This window comes from Marmota monax, unplaced genomic scaffold, assembly GCF_021218885.2.
Source record: "Marmota monax isolate L192 unplaced genomic scaffold, Marmota_monax_Labrador192_F-V1.1 WCK01_AAM20220418_F8-fsc00060, whole genome shotgun sequence".
Lineage (NCBI taxonomy): Eukaryota > Metazoa > Chordata > Mammalia > Rodentia > Sciuridae > Marmota > Marmota monax.
This window is the reverse complement of record NW_026692826.1, coordinates 9,786,618-9,800,259: the sequence shown is the minus strand read 5'-3', so window position 1 is coordinate 9,800,259 and position 13,642 is coordinate 9,786,618. Positions and strand designations below refer to the sequence as shown.

Sequence of the window (13,642 nt, the reverse complement as noted above, 5' to 3'; positions counted from 1 at the left end):
GTCTCTGCCTCCCTGAGTCTGCCTGGGGCAGGAGTTTGCTCCAGGCCTGAGTGTGATCCCTGGGCTGAGGCTGGGCCTGGCAGGCCAAGGGAGGGCGGGGCAAGCGTGCAAGGGCAGGAGGGGCCGCGCAGAATGTCCCAAGCTAGGGTTTCTGAGACGCCACAAGGTCTGGAACCTGTCCCCATCAGTTGGGCTGCTGAAGAGACACTGCGGCTGGGCTGCTCAGACGTGGCCGCTCAGTTCTGGAGGCCGAGGCCTGGTCGCATGGCCACAGTCTCTCTTCCTGGCGCATCTTCTCGAGGCCTCCTGGGGATGCAGGCAGAGAGTGCTGGTCTCCTCACAAGGCCACTGATCAGGACTCAGTGCCTCTGACCTTACCTGTCCACTAGAGATGGGGTGGGAAACCAACCCGGAGGGCACTGCCAGGAGGGCACAGGAGCTTGGCCAGCCCACAGCGGGAGATCATGGTCAGTGCACTCCGTAGGAGCAAGTGCCCATGGGCAGTTGTGCCACAGCTGTGGTGGCTAGGTGGCAGAACCTACCATGGGCCCCAATGAGCAGGACAGGGCGTGACAAGACTAGGGGACGCAGAGCCCGAGACACCCTCAGCACACACCTGGAGGACTTGCACACCCTCAGACACCCTCAGCTCACAGGGAGGACTTGCACACGGGCAGACCATGAAGTCAGGGCCCAGGCACAGGTCCCCAGGGGACCGAGCACCTGACCGGAGCCAGAGCAAGTCTGGGCCAATGCTGTACCTGGGCAGGGGTGAGCTTCACGCCCACCCCCCAGAACAATTTTAATTGTCTTGACATCTTTGGATGAATATCGCCTCCATAGCACTCGAGAGCTGGTGACTCCTGCTCAGCTAGCTTTCAGAAGAGCTTTTATTGTTTTATCAAGTGAAAGCACACAGGGCTCTTGGTGGCCTCTCTGAATTTACAAAGCTCGTGCCCTAATCCGAGATCCAGACGACGGTGGACGGTGGAGCCACCTCCTGTGTCATGGGCATGTGGCAGGGACCCCGTCTGTGAGTGGCTGGCCTCGAGATGCCCTGCCAGGTCACGGCAGGTCGCGGGCTGCAGTCACACAGGAAACGTCCCGTGAGAGAAAGTGGCAGCACTTCTGTTATGGAAACCCCATAAGCACTGTAAAGGCGATGGCTGTCACGTAGATAGTGTCACGAGTGCCTGGTGGAGATGCCAGCACTCCCGGGGCTGATAGTGCCCATCGGTGAGTAAGAGGTTTTGTCCACACAGCCAGGACCTGAGAAGTGACTCTTCTGGTTCCTACAAGGAATGGACAGGCGCAGTCCCATCCAGGGCACCCCCCACATGTCTGACCGGGTGCCTGGTGAGCAGGTGACCTGCTTTCCTTCGGCTCTGCGGATATGACAGTAACCTTTATCTCTCTGCATTATACATTCCCTGTCTATCAATCTGAGCAAATGGTTTGATACTTTCTGCTTCTAATTACAAAGGCAGCCAATAATTGGAGCAGTTTTTTTTTTTCCGTATGGATCCTCTGTCGTCTCGGTGTCAATAGCCATGGCTTTCCCGGGAGCCCGGATGGACTGTGGTCAGTGCCCTTGAGAAAGGTTTTGTTGTTATTTAAATTCAATAAAGTTTTCCTACTCTGCCTTTATTCTGTTGTTTGCTTCAGTGAGTCCAGGTCCAGAATGTCTGGTTCTTTCCAGCAGAGCACAGCTGTTTGAGAAAGAGATATGCTTTAGATAATAGATTTTCCTGGTAAATACTGGGCCAGGTACGTTGTGTCTTTCCACAACTCAAGGGCTGTGTGGTGGTAGTGCACAGCACAATGAAATTGTATTTTGCTGACCTCAAAGTGAAGCTTGCACAAGAGGAACCTGAAACCTGCCATGTGAAACAAGGCCTGGACGGACACAGCGGTGCGTTCAGCCAGAGTCAGGGCATGTGGTCACACATGACCTCTGACCGGTGAAGGAGCAGGAGACATGGCCCAGGCCACCTGGAGTCAAGCTTCGCAGTGTGGTGTTAGCTCCTGCTGCCCTACCTGCTCTCTGCCCTGGCCTCCTGGGGCAAACCTGAGTGAAATCCGTCTCTATGGGATGTGACGGTTCCCGTGTGGGTTGAGAGGACATGGTTTCACCGCCCTGAGGTCCACCCTTGCCAGGGAAGGGTCCTGACCTACTCTCCATGGGGAGAAAGCCCAGGGCAGAGGTGGAGCGGGCATTTTACCACAGCACTGGCCACGGTGCACCCCGACCCCATGGGCCTGCCCCGTGGGTCCCCCCACCATGTGACCATGCCCCCCAGCACCATGGCGCTCTGCTGAGCAGATGATGTGCAAGTGTCTACTGCCAGTGGTCCTGGGAACCTCCTCTGCAAAATTATCCCCTGACTCTTCTTCCTTCTCTTCAGGAGTTAGCATAGCACTTAGAAAATCAAAGTGTGTCATGAACGAGCAGTAAGGAAGCTGGAACGTTCTAGAATGTACACTCCAAAGCGTGATCCTGAGTGGTGGTCCTGGTATCATGGATCTGAGCTATGGAAGGAACCGACACCCTCCATCTGTGGGGAGAATGGGGGGATGCAGAGCTGAGCAGGAGGGCAGGGTTCCCAGGGACTCACAACTCTCCCACTCTGCAAATTATTGCCAAGACTGGAAATTATAAAAAAATCAATAGACATTGAGAAAAACAATGCGGAAACTGCCAACCGTTCTGAAGTTAACTGCAAGGAATATGTTATTAAGGCACCGTGCAATAGAGTATTGTAAATAATTCTTAAATGTTGGTGGAGATAACAAGCCCTGCCTTGTGAATAAACGAGCAATCAGTGTGCCTGGAGTGGCTGCTGTGCTGGAGAACACTGTCTTGTGACTGGCTTTCACACCCAGTGTTTAAAGGGTCATTTGGAAAGTAATTGTTCTTCTCCTTATGTGCTCACTAGCCCACATTTAGAAACCTTTCTCTTAAAACTATTAATATTTCTCACCTATTTATGCCCTTGGAATTGGTCTCTGTATGTGGAGCTATGTACGTGCACATGGATATTTAAATTATGTAAGTTGTTTTGTTTCTAAACAAAAGAAACAAGAGCTTCACGGTGGTGCAGTCGATTATTTCCTTTTCTGAACGCTAAGAACAGCAATTGCAAGATGAGGTCACTTCCACCCAGAGACGAGTTCACGATATTTCCCAGCAGAAGGGCGTCCTTCATGCACTGGACATTCTGCTGCTGTGGGACAGAGGCTGACACGCTCCCTGGGCTGCTGCACAGAGATCCAGAGGGGTCTCCAGTGGAGGCTTTGAGGAGCTTCATGCCTCAGGAACGGGTGGTGTGGGCACCAGTGGCCTCCAGGGTGTCTTCCCTCACTCTCTCACCAGGGCCGACCTCATTGCCGCCACGCTGAATCCTGCTCGGGTTGGAGAGGAAACCCTCGGGTGTGCAGACCTGGGTCACGGGGACCCCGGGCTGAAGGCCCCTGTGCTGGAGAGCTCAGCTCCCCAGGATATCATCCCAGGGTGTGGCACGGCCTGCTAAGCCCCAGGGGAAGAGGGACGGAGGATGGTGTTCCAGGGATATTCCAGCTCCTTCCCCACCCCCATGGGAGTCATGAGCCTAGTGTTACTTTGGCTCTGGGGTTCAGAGCGGGGAGACACTGAGCGCTCGTGAACCCTCACTCCAGACAGGCTTGGTGCTCTGGGAACAGTGAATGCAAGAAGATTCTCAGCAATTGGGAGATCACCAGAGGGACTGGGCTGCTGCCACCGTGGGAGTCTGGCTCGCTGGGACTGGGACCCGACGCCTGGATTGTGTACATTTCCGTCTCTTTCCTCACGTCCCAGTTCTTTACAAACAAGGAACACCAGAATAAACAAAGGGAGAGCCTTCTTAGATCCCATGTGGAAATGGACAGAGGACATGGAACCCAATTCAGGCCTGACCCCAGCCTGGGCCTCCTGCCCATGCCAGGCCATGGCCAAGCCCCACACAGGGAACGAGGCCATAGGCCAGGGCCCAGGGCCTGCTCCTGCTGCCACGCCACCTTCCCAGCCCAGGACTTGCTAATAAATACACCTCAACGCTCCTGGACAGCAGTTGGCTGGCGTGGTCACACACTCCGTATCAATCCTTACTTATTTAATCCTAGTTTTATTGCAACCATTTGGGTAAATCCCACGTTCTGTGAGAAATTATTAAGTTTTTTTAAGTTTGAGAAGCCCAACACAGCTAGCACAAAGATACTAAAACACTTAGTGTCCTGGTAGCCAAACATTAGTGTCACGGCTGGTCCAGGGCAGATGTGGGCCTCGGGGAGGTGACAGGCTCCTGAGGGCTGTGACCCGTCGGGATTCATCCTGCTGGGTTCACATGCTAACGATTTGTGGGGAGATTTGTGACAGAGGTGAGCTCTCTCTGCTCGGTGGCCACCTGGAGGTGGGTGCTTCCCACCATGATGCTCTGCCTCACCAGGGACCCAGAGACAATAGAGCCACATGACCATGGACCAAAGACAAAGTAAACCTTTGGTCCTTGTAACTTGTTTCTCTCAGGGGTTTTGTCATGGCAACTGAAAGCTGTGAATCAACAGAATATGCCTTCATCTGAAGAACTAGAAGTATTATTTTGAAATCTTAGGTTGTTTCCTAGTCACAGAATTATTTTCTTTGGAAGATGTCACAGTTAATAACACAAGCAATACAGACGTGTTATATAATAATATGGTAGCTTGGGCTCAGAAGTGTTTTCATTTACATACACTTATTTACTTGGTGTAGTGTCATTATTTTTTCCATCATGTCATTGAAGGAAGTGCATCTTGGAGTTGTGGCCAAGTGCTGATCTAGGTTCACGTCCAGCAGGGGATGGCCTGGCCTGTTCAGGGGGAGTGAACACAGCTGCTGCTCCTTCTCTCCCGGAGGTCTGACCTGGGAAACCAGGGAGGAAACCAGCCCCCAGTGCCAGGAAGGAAATGCCTGCTGCTCCTGACCTCTGGACACCCCGCCAGCAACCAGAGCAAACCTTTGAGGATCTCCACCCGACGGGGACTGCGGGGACATGTAGGCTGAGCTGAGACCTGTAAAGGAAGAATTTTGAAACCAAATAGAGTTTTTAACTAAAGATCTGCACCTAGTAATGTGACTTCAAATCGCTTATGCTCTGAGACCTGCTTCTTCTGGAACGTGGGAGCAGCGTAATTGACGTGCCCAGGAGCGATGGGCTTAAGGCCACGTGTGCAGCCCCTAGTGTGGAAGTAGCTTTCAGAACATGGAGGACCTTGGGCAGGACATCAGGTCTTGCAGAGCCCAGACTCCGGGCTCTGCGGACTGCATCCAGGCCCCTCCAGCTTGCAGGGTACCGAGAACATGCTTCAGGCCAACAGTTTTTTAGAGACCCGGGGGAAACCGGAAGCTCTCCGAGGGACTCAGGCACTGGCCAGGGTGTGTGACGGCACATATGTGGCTGCTGTCTTTGGGTGTGTTTCTGGGTGGAAGGCACATCAGGTAGGCCCAGCAGTGCTTGTCAGTGTGACCACTGTGACCCCAGTGAAGCGGTGCCTGCGTGTCCTGGTGAGCATACCACAGTGCCTGACGTGGGGGTCGTGGGAGTTCAGGGCCGTGATGGGCAGGGAGGTTTCTCCTGTGCTGTGCTGAGAACCACAGGGCAGTTCAGCGCTGGCCTGGGCACCTGCTGTACAGGGCACCTGTGGTCTCCTCTCCAGGGACCTTCTTTCCTTGTGCCCTAGAGCCGGACCCTCTCTACCACTGACTCCCACCTTCTCAGAGAATCCCCTCCACCATCGCTGCCTTCCACATTCTCCATTATGCTCCCAAAGCATCTATTGTCCCAGGAGAACACGAGTCACCGAGGGCAGCACCCGAGAGCCCTTCCCGGGAGCCCCATGGTGACATCTTCCCTTTCTCAGAGCTGTGCTGCTGGGCTGGGAGTGTGCTCCGGCTCTCCTGCCAGGCCCAGCCTTGACCCTTGCTTCAGCAGGAGGTGACGGTGTGTTTGTTTCCTATGTCTCTGGCCCTTCCTGCTGATGGCCATGTCCCCAGGAGCACTGCACAGCCCATGGGGTCACACTGGAGCGTACAGGGACATCACCACACTCAAGGATGTTGGGTGGCACTAGCTCTGAAGCCTCACACCTTCCTCTGTCCCTCTCCCTGCCTTGAAAGCCGGTAACTACACTGTTCCCTGACCATTGACCCTGGCACTGGGGCAACCATTGACCCTGGCACTGGGGCAACCATTGACCCTGGCACTGAGATGGGACCCTAGAAGAGAACTCAATGTCAGAGGGAGGCCAGGGTCAGGCGGGGCTGGCCTGCCCTGGACATTGCTGACACTGCTGAGGGGAACTCCGGGTCCACACTGCACAGATGGGTTGCAGGGTGCAGGATTTCAGGCTTCAGGCACAAGCGTGAGTCCTTCCCGGGAGGTAGCTGAGGCTCTGAATATCAGTGAGTTTCCTGAGGAGAGATTAGGGGAGAGAGCATCAGGTCCCTAACTGCTCACGATCCACAGCTCTGGTCACTGATGGACACTTTAGATAGGGTGAACCATACCTCAGCTTCCTGTCCTGCTTTCCTGTCTGCAGGGTGATTTCTTTTGTCTAAAATCTGTCCCTTGGGGTTGACCCGTGAGAAAGTGAAGGTCAGCTGCGTTGAGGGGCAGCCTCCAGGACCCAGGACCTGGGGGTGGGGGTGAAGTCCTCTCCCCTTCATGGGCAGCTGTCCCTGCACAGCCCCTGAGTCCTCTGGCGACACTTCCACAAGGGTCTGTGTCTTTGGGGTGCTCCAGGCTGCCCTGGGCAGGACACACAGCTCAGGACTGGACCATCAGGATGCCGGAGCCCCGTCCCCCTGGATCCCATCAGAATCCAGCATCAGGACTGTACATCTCACCTTCAGGCTGGAGCTCAGTCCAGGCAGCACAGAACTGTGGTGGCCATCGTGGGGACCTCCTGCCTGCCGGCTTGTGGGTCTAACATCCACATGTGTCTGGAGCTCCATGGAGCGTCCCGGGTGACGAGATGGGACCTCAGGTGACGAGATGGGACCTTGGACAACTGCACATGGGGGTGTGGTTTCAGTGTAACTGAGGTGCTGTCCCTTTTACTCCACACATGCATGAGCACACACACGTACTCAAAGGACTTTATAGATTTTTATGTTTTATTATAGCAAATTGGTGGATATTAGAATTCAAAAGATAACCTTAAAATAGTGGAAGTTGATCCCAAGAAAATGTGAAGAGAGACACTATAAAAAGCATTTAGAGGGGCTGAGGTTGTGGCTCAGCACTAGAGCACTTGCCTAGCACGTGCGAGGAGCTGGGTTCAACCCTCAGCACCACATAAAAATAAAAACAATAAAAATAAAGGTACTGTGTTCAACTACAACTAAATTTTTTTTAAAGTATTTAGAAAAAAAAAAGAGAAAAATACGAATCATTTATAATGCCTCATAGACAACGAAGCATTTCTAACTGTGCCTTAGGACGACGAGGTGGTCCTGCCTTGGATGACGTGCTGCCTGTCTGGAAGGTGATCAGAACCTGCCCAGCAGTGAGCTGCCCGTGCCCCAGCAGCACAGCCGGCTCCGTCCCTCAGCAGCCCCTCAACCCCAGGGCCAGGCTCTGCGCTGACCACACCTGCATTGCTTTTGGCTATTTTTGGTAAGTGTGTGTCAGGACGATCTTGTTCATTTTCATTTCTCTTTGTAAATATGCTCCTGACCTCAGTGTCCTTCAAGGGAGTTAATAGCTACAGTCCTACATCTTTGTTCTTTGAGGCTTGCCCATGAGAGGATTGGTTGAAAGGTGCATTATTCCCAGTTAACAGCTGTAGAGACCGAGGTGCTGCTGAGCCAGGATGCTGGCACCACAGTGAAGGCAGGTGGGCTCCGTTGTGACAGCCCCCGCGAGGGTGGAGGGACAGTGCTGGGGACCCGTGCACGCCCTCAGCAGGCGCTGACTCCTGGTTAGCACATCACAGAGCTTCCGAACCTGGACACGGAGGCCTGCTTTATTCCCCATTCAAATTGGAAATTGTGGTTGACACTTCAGGCGCTGACTCTTTCCTACAGTGCCTCAGATAAATGGGCTGCTCAGGCCCAAAGGAACACTGTTTCTCGTGATCATTGTTTCTCATGTGATCCCCTTAGTTTGGGGATTAGATCCAAGTTTTAAACTTCATGCATTTTTCTTCTTCCCCTTCCCCTTCCCCTTCCTCCTCCTCCTCCTCCCCCTCCTCCTCCTCCCCCTCTTCCTCTTCCTCCTCCTCCCCTCCTCCTCCTCCTCCCCTTCCCTCTTCCTCCTCCTCCTCCTCCTCCCCTCCCCCCCCCCTCCTCCTCCTCCTCATGATGCAGCATGCCAGCCCTTTGTGCATAGGTGCAGTGGCAAATCTTGGGCAGAGTGGAGGGTCAGCACCAGAGTTCTGCGTTTTCCTCAGAGGCAGTGGATGATCGAAACCTTAGCCCTTTTGCAGATGTGCACACATTTTAACAAACCAAAGCTTCTCAGCCGTCAGTCTGTTGATAGAGCTTCTTTCATTATTGAGAATTGATAGGAATTTTACAACATTTATAAATTGAGAGGAGTTTGGAGAAGTAAATACTGAGAATTTTTTTTTTCTAAAAAGTAAGGAACACTGATCAAATTTGTGTGCTTCCTTGTGCAGGGGCCACGCTAACCTGCTCTGTATCGCTCCAGTGTTAGTACATGTGCTGCTGAAGCTCGCTACGTAAACCTTAAAAGGGCCTCATGTACCCTTGTCTGCTGACTCCATGAGAAAGTTCACTCTGCAGTCAGCCTGTGAGCTCCGGTCCAAGGAAGGGACAACTCCATGAGCGTTCACCAGGCTCCCTGTACATGTGTCCCCATCCAGAGAGCAGAAGGGAGAAGGGCTCGGTGCACTGGCCTATGGTGCTATTTCAGAATTTCTATACAAACGCTCTTATTTAAGACCTCACTGGGATGAGGAGCAGAAATCAGGCACTTAAAATCCCACTGACTGCTTATGACAGGAGTTGTAGCTGGACATTGGGAGTGTGTGTATGCTTCTCCTCCCTAAGGAATGCTGCAAATTTCCTGCTATTTTTAGGACATGAGCCTGGAAAGATCTCTCCCTGCTTTCGCGTGTGTTGCTTAGATATTTGCTTTAATTTCCTGGGCATATTTCAGACAATCGTGTCTTCTTCACCTACGGGGGATGCTGATGCAAGAGAAGAGCTGTCCCTTGGAGGAGCAAGGGAATGCTTCTCAATCTTGGCATGTAAATTAATTGCTAAATCACAATGCAATTTCCATGGAATTGCATTTGAATGCAAGATTAATAATGAATGAATTAATCGAGATTAATTTTATTACAATGAACACCAGAGGATCTAATGATGATTGGCTGCTTCTTCTGGAGAGCTCCCTGATAAATATTCACATTTTTGGCGAGTTCCTTGACTTGCACCATGCATTTGAGGGCATCTTTCCTAGATAACTCTGCCAGTCACGTGGGAGAAGTTTCTGCAGGAAGTTCTCATTTAGGAATTAATTTCCTGCAAGGCTTCCCATCCCTGGAGGGGGTCCCCAGCTAATGAATTGTTGAGAAAATATATGAATTTTATGTTTGGAAAATAACAGCTCAGTGTGAGGAAGGGCTCTTTCCAGGGATATTCCTGATTCAATCAGCTTGACATATTTAAGAAAATGAATTCAAACTGAAATTAGGTGACGTTTGGAAAATGGCAGGGCACTATTCCTGTTTGAGGTAGTGAGGCTATGATTGTTCGATTTCAAATCCTTGTTTAAATTCAATTCATTCATGTCTAAATAACAAGCAAATAAAAATATCAAGGAGTACTGTTCTGGAACCTAAGGTACTTTTGTCTATATTTCTTGGACTGAAAGGGAGAATACTGATAAGGTTAAAACGACATTGGGGTTGAGATCATTTTGGGGAGTAGTGGTAGTTTTTTTTTTTTTAAATAAAGAGCAACAGTGATTTCCTGAAGAAGCTGCACCTGCCTCTGACCCTTGCCCTGGCTCCCAGCTCTGTCTGGGGGCCGTGCCACGTATTTCCCCCCAGAGACCTTGCTGAGGGCTTCCTCCCCGTGACTGGGGGCCTCCTGGGAAAGGCTTTCCATGTGGTCTCCCAGGTCTCCTTCCCCTCCCTCATGCCACGTTGTCCCCCCCCCCTTTTCCCTTTGTGTCCTCCAGGGCCTCAGCAGCCCTCAGGGTGGTGGAGATTGATGATGGGCAGACTCCTGGCCCCTGCAGAGGCCCAGCAACAATGAAGCCCAGGGCCAGGTTGAAGCAGTCCAGAATGGCCTGCACAGCACCCACTCTAGTTCGGGCCCTGACCCCAGCGGAGGTCCTTGGTCAGTACAATCTGTGTCTTGGGCAACTTGACTTCTACAAATGTCCATCTAGTGCTCGTGACGTTTTCCCTCGCTGCTTGTGGTTTTTTGCCACATAAATTTTCGTAGTAGTTTGAATTTGATGTGTCTGTAAAATAAAATAAAAATTTCCATCCTCTGAATAATTCTTCATGGAGTTTTTTTAAACTACTGTTTAGAAATCTAACAAGCCCCTAGTGTACATTAGTCTATTGCCTGCAAAATGACCATCATGATCATTGACGGCCAAACATTTGGTTAGGCAAGTCATATGGTCTTTGCTAATCTTCACAGAATGGCTGCTTTTCAATCCCGGTTTGATAGATGAACATACAAGAGCAAAGAAAGGCCTAGGACCTCACCCACAGGTACACCCATAGCAGGTCTTCTCACCTGTTAGCCATTGGAAACTCTAGGCCTTTCCCTCTGCATCTGCCTTTCAAAGAGACTCACAAACAAACAAACATGCTTTTGCCTTAATTAATGTCAACTCTCCTGACTGTACTATTTACAATCACAAAATTAGCTCACTTCTCCAAATGATCCTATGCTCGAGGAGATTAAATAAAGTGTTAATAAACTAGTTCCAGAGTTTAATGCTTTTCTAATCAGCCAGGCTGCAGGTAGAAAGCAGTTAGGAATTCCTTGTTTTCTTTTCACACTTTTGGGGAAATTTTTGCAAATTTCACTTCTTGTTTACCTCTCCTTCAAGAAACAGTAATGCAATGCTCATTCAAGAAGGATTTCAGATTTTGTGCCTCTGTGTTTCTAAAAGATACTCTCAACCAAGATCATTTCAGAGACAGTGTGGTGAAATTGTCTCTTCCCTAAAAGGAGGAGAAGCAGGTTTGGGAGACTGGCCTCAGTGATTCAGCAAGAGGACATAAGTAGCTTAGGCACGGGGTCAGATGACTGCCCCTCTTCCCCTCTGGACAATGATGGCTGGTTTAATTTTTAAGCAGGTTATTCAATCACCAGGACCTGGCTCACCCACAGGCGTCCCTCGCCCCAGCACCTTCTCCCACCCCCCAAACTCTCGCTTCCTGAAAATTGAGGGCAATGCGTTCTGTGGCTTGGACTGCCCAGGCACCATCCTGGCATGGTGTTTCTGCAGGTAGCTAGTAATTCTCCACCACGGGTTCTTTAGAACTGACATTAAAACCAACTTAAATTCTAATTAGAAACAGTCTGAGAACCTGACGGGCCCACTTTTGCAGAATTCCTCCTCCTCATTAAAATGAGATTTAAAGCCAAGTAATGCGTTCTGTCGCCCTCAGAAAACAACCTACTTTGGAACGTTCTTTATTACAATCAGAAAGTAGTTTTCTATCAACGTAAGGGGGGAGAGCACAAACTAGTCTCCCCGAGTCCCTCCTCCAGGGACAAGGCACCTGAAGCAGAATCCAAGGTAGACAAGGTGCTGTTGCTGTGGGCGGGAAGGCACGCCACCCAGGTATAGATGTGGTGCTCCCAGACCAGGACTGGAGCCCTGCTCTACCCCCATCCTTCTCCTCCGGGGCCCAACCCTGTTCCCAAGACACAGGAAATTGGAACCTGTGCATTTTCTGCACCGGCAGATAATGAAGCACTGCTCTCCCCAAGGAGGAAGAGTACTGGTGTGGAAATGTTCCAGAACTCGAGCTGTGCACATGGCAGGTACCAAGAAACACCAGGAAGCTGCTTCTACATACTGTTAGTCATTTTACCAGATAATGTGTTTAATAAGCTTTGTCAACCTCAAGGCACTTTTGAAGGTCAAGTACTTCATCATTTAGTGTCAGTGATCCAATTGCTCTTCTGAAAAAATCTACAATAAATGCACCAAAGTGTGTCCAAACATTCTAGAAACACAGGAAAATCATGTGCTTTTCCCAGATTATCAAATAGTTCCATCATTTGTGATTCAGTTTCTTGACTGGAAAAAAAAGTGTCTAGAGGCCAGAGAAAGCCGTTGAGCCAAATCTGGAAAAGCTGTTAACTTACTACTACTATCAAAGGTCGCCCCTTGTATGTTTGTACCCCCTGCAAAAGGTGTCACACTCTGGCACTCACTACCTGGGTGGGAAGCCACCGCGTGCACCCCGTAGCAGAAGCCTAACAGGTTTACCAGTGTTCTTAAAAACAAGGGACGTCACAGCACATCAGCGATAATGCACCTTGGACACTGAAACCCACCCCAAGTGACCTCCAGAATGGAGCCACAGGGTCAGGGTGCCTGGCTCTGGGTTGGAAGGTCAAGCCTGGTGTCCCCACCTACAGAGTAGTGGCTTCAGGATGGGGGGGAGGGCAGGAGGGAGGGACATGCAGAGACTGGGCAGGGACGGGTGCTCTGGGGCATTCTGTTGGGCTGAGCTTGTGCATTGCACAATAATTCCCATGTTTGCAGGTGAGGAAGCAAAGCTCAGTTCAGACAAGGAAGGCAGCTGGCTGGCCTGTTCCTGGATCCGGGACCAGGAAGTGCTGGAGCCCGAGGCGCAGGGGCCTGAGACCCTGCTGGATCAGCACCTCTGATTCCCAAGGAGCAAGCCTCGAGGTCATCGCTTCTGCTCTCGTGTGGACTTAGATAATTTGGATCACACACCACAGCTGACAGGAGTGGACTCAAAGCTCTTGGAAAGCCTCCAGGAGTGTTAGCACCAGCAGCCGGGGCCATGTCACGGAGTCAGTGAATGGCCTCTAGGTGAGAAGGGAGCAGGTCACTGCTCCCAGCCCACATCCCAGGAGACAAGGCACTCAGGACCCAGTTCCTGAGCTAGCCCTGGCCATGGTCCCACAGCCTCAGATGGGCCCAGAATGCCCCAGCCAGCCTCACGTCATGGATACAGATACGACGTCGGAGTCTGGAAAAGTCAGGTATTGTAGGCAGCATTTTAGTAAGAAAGATCTTAGGCTATCCATATTTTCATGCAAAATATTGGGAGGGAAATAAAAATATTTAGGCCTAATGGTGATTTTACCTCCTTTCCCTACTCTGTGCTCTTTCTGGTGTTTTACTTGTTTATTTATGGATAACACCAGAACTACCAACTGGTGGAACAGACAGGACTCGTGTTTAAAGCACGTCTCAGAGCGGCACACCTAGTGTGTGGGCACTGTTTGCAGACTGAGCACAGGTTCACAGCCAGGAGACCCACAGGGTGGAGGTCCAACGCCCAGCACCCCACCGGGGTCAGGCTAGGGCTCATCCTGGTGGTCCTGTCATCTCAGGCAGTCACGACAATGGCTTAGCACAGAGGACTCCTCATAAGAATAAGA

At 51.2% G+C, this 13,642-nt stretch overlaps 1 non-coding gene across 1 annotated transcript; it reads right to left on the bottom strand.

The window, feature by feature from the left end:
• Positions 1-8,632: 8,632 nt before the first annotated feature.
• Positions 8,633-8,734, bottom strand: LOC124095499 (U6 spliceosomal RNA). The gene has a single exon (XR_006852497.1). It is a non-coding gene; the product is annotated as a U6 spliceosomal RNA (small nuclear RNA).
• Between the last annotated feature and the right edge of the window lie 4,908 nt (positions 8,735-13,642).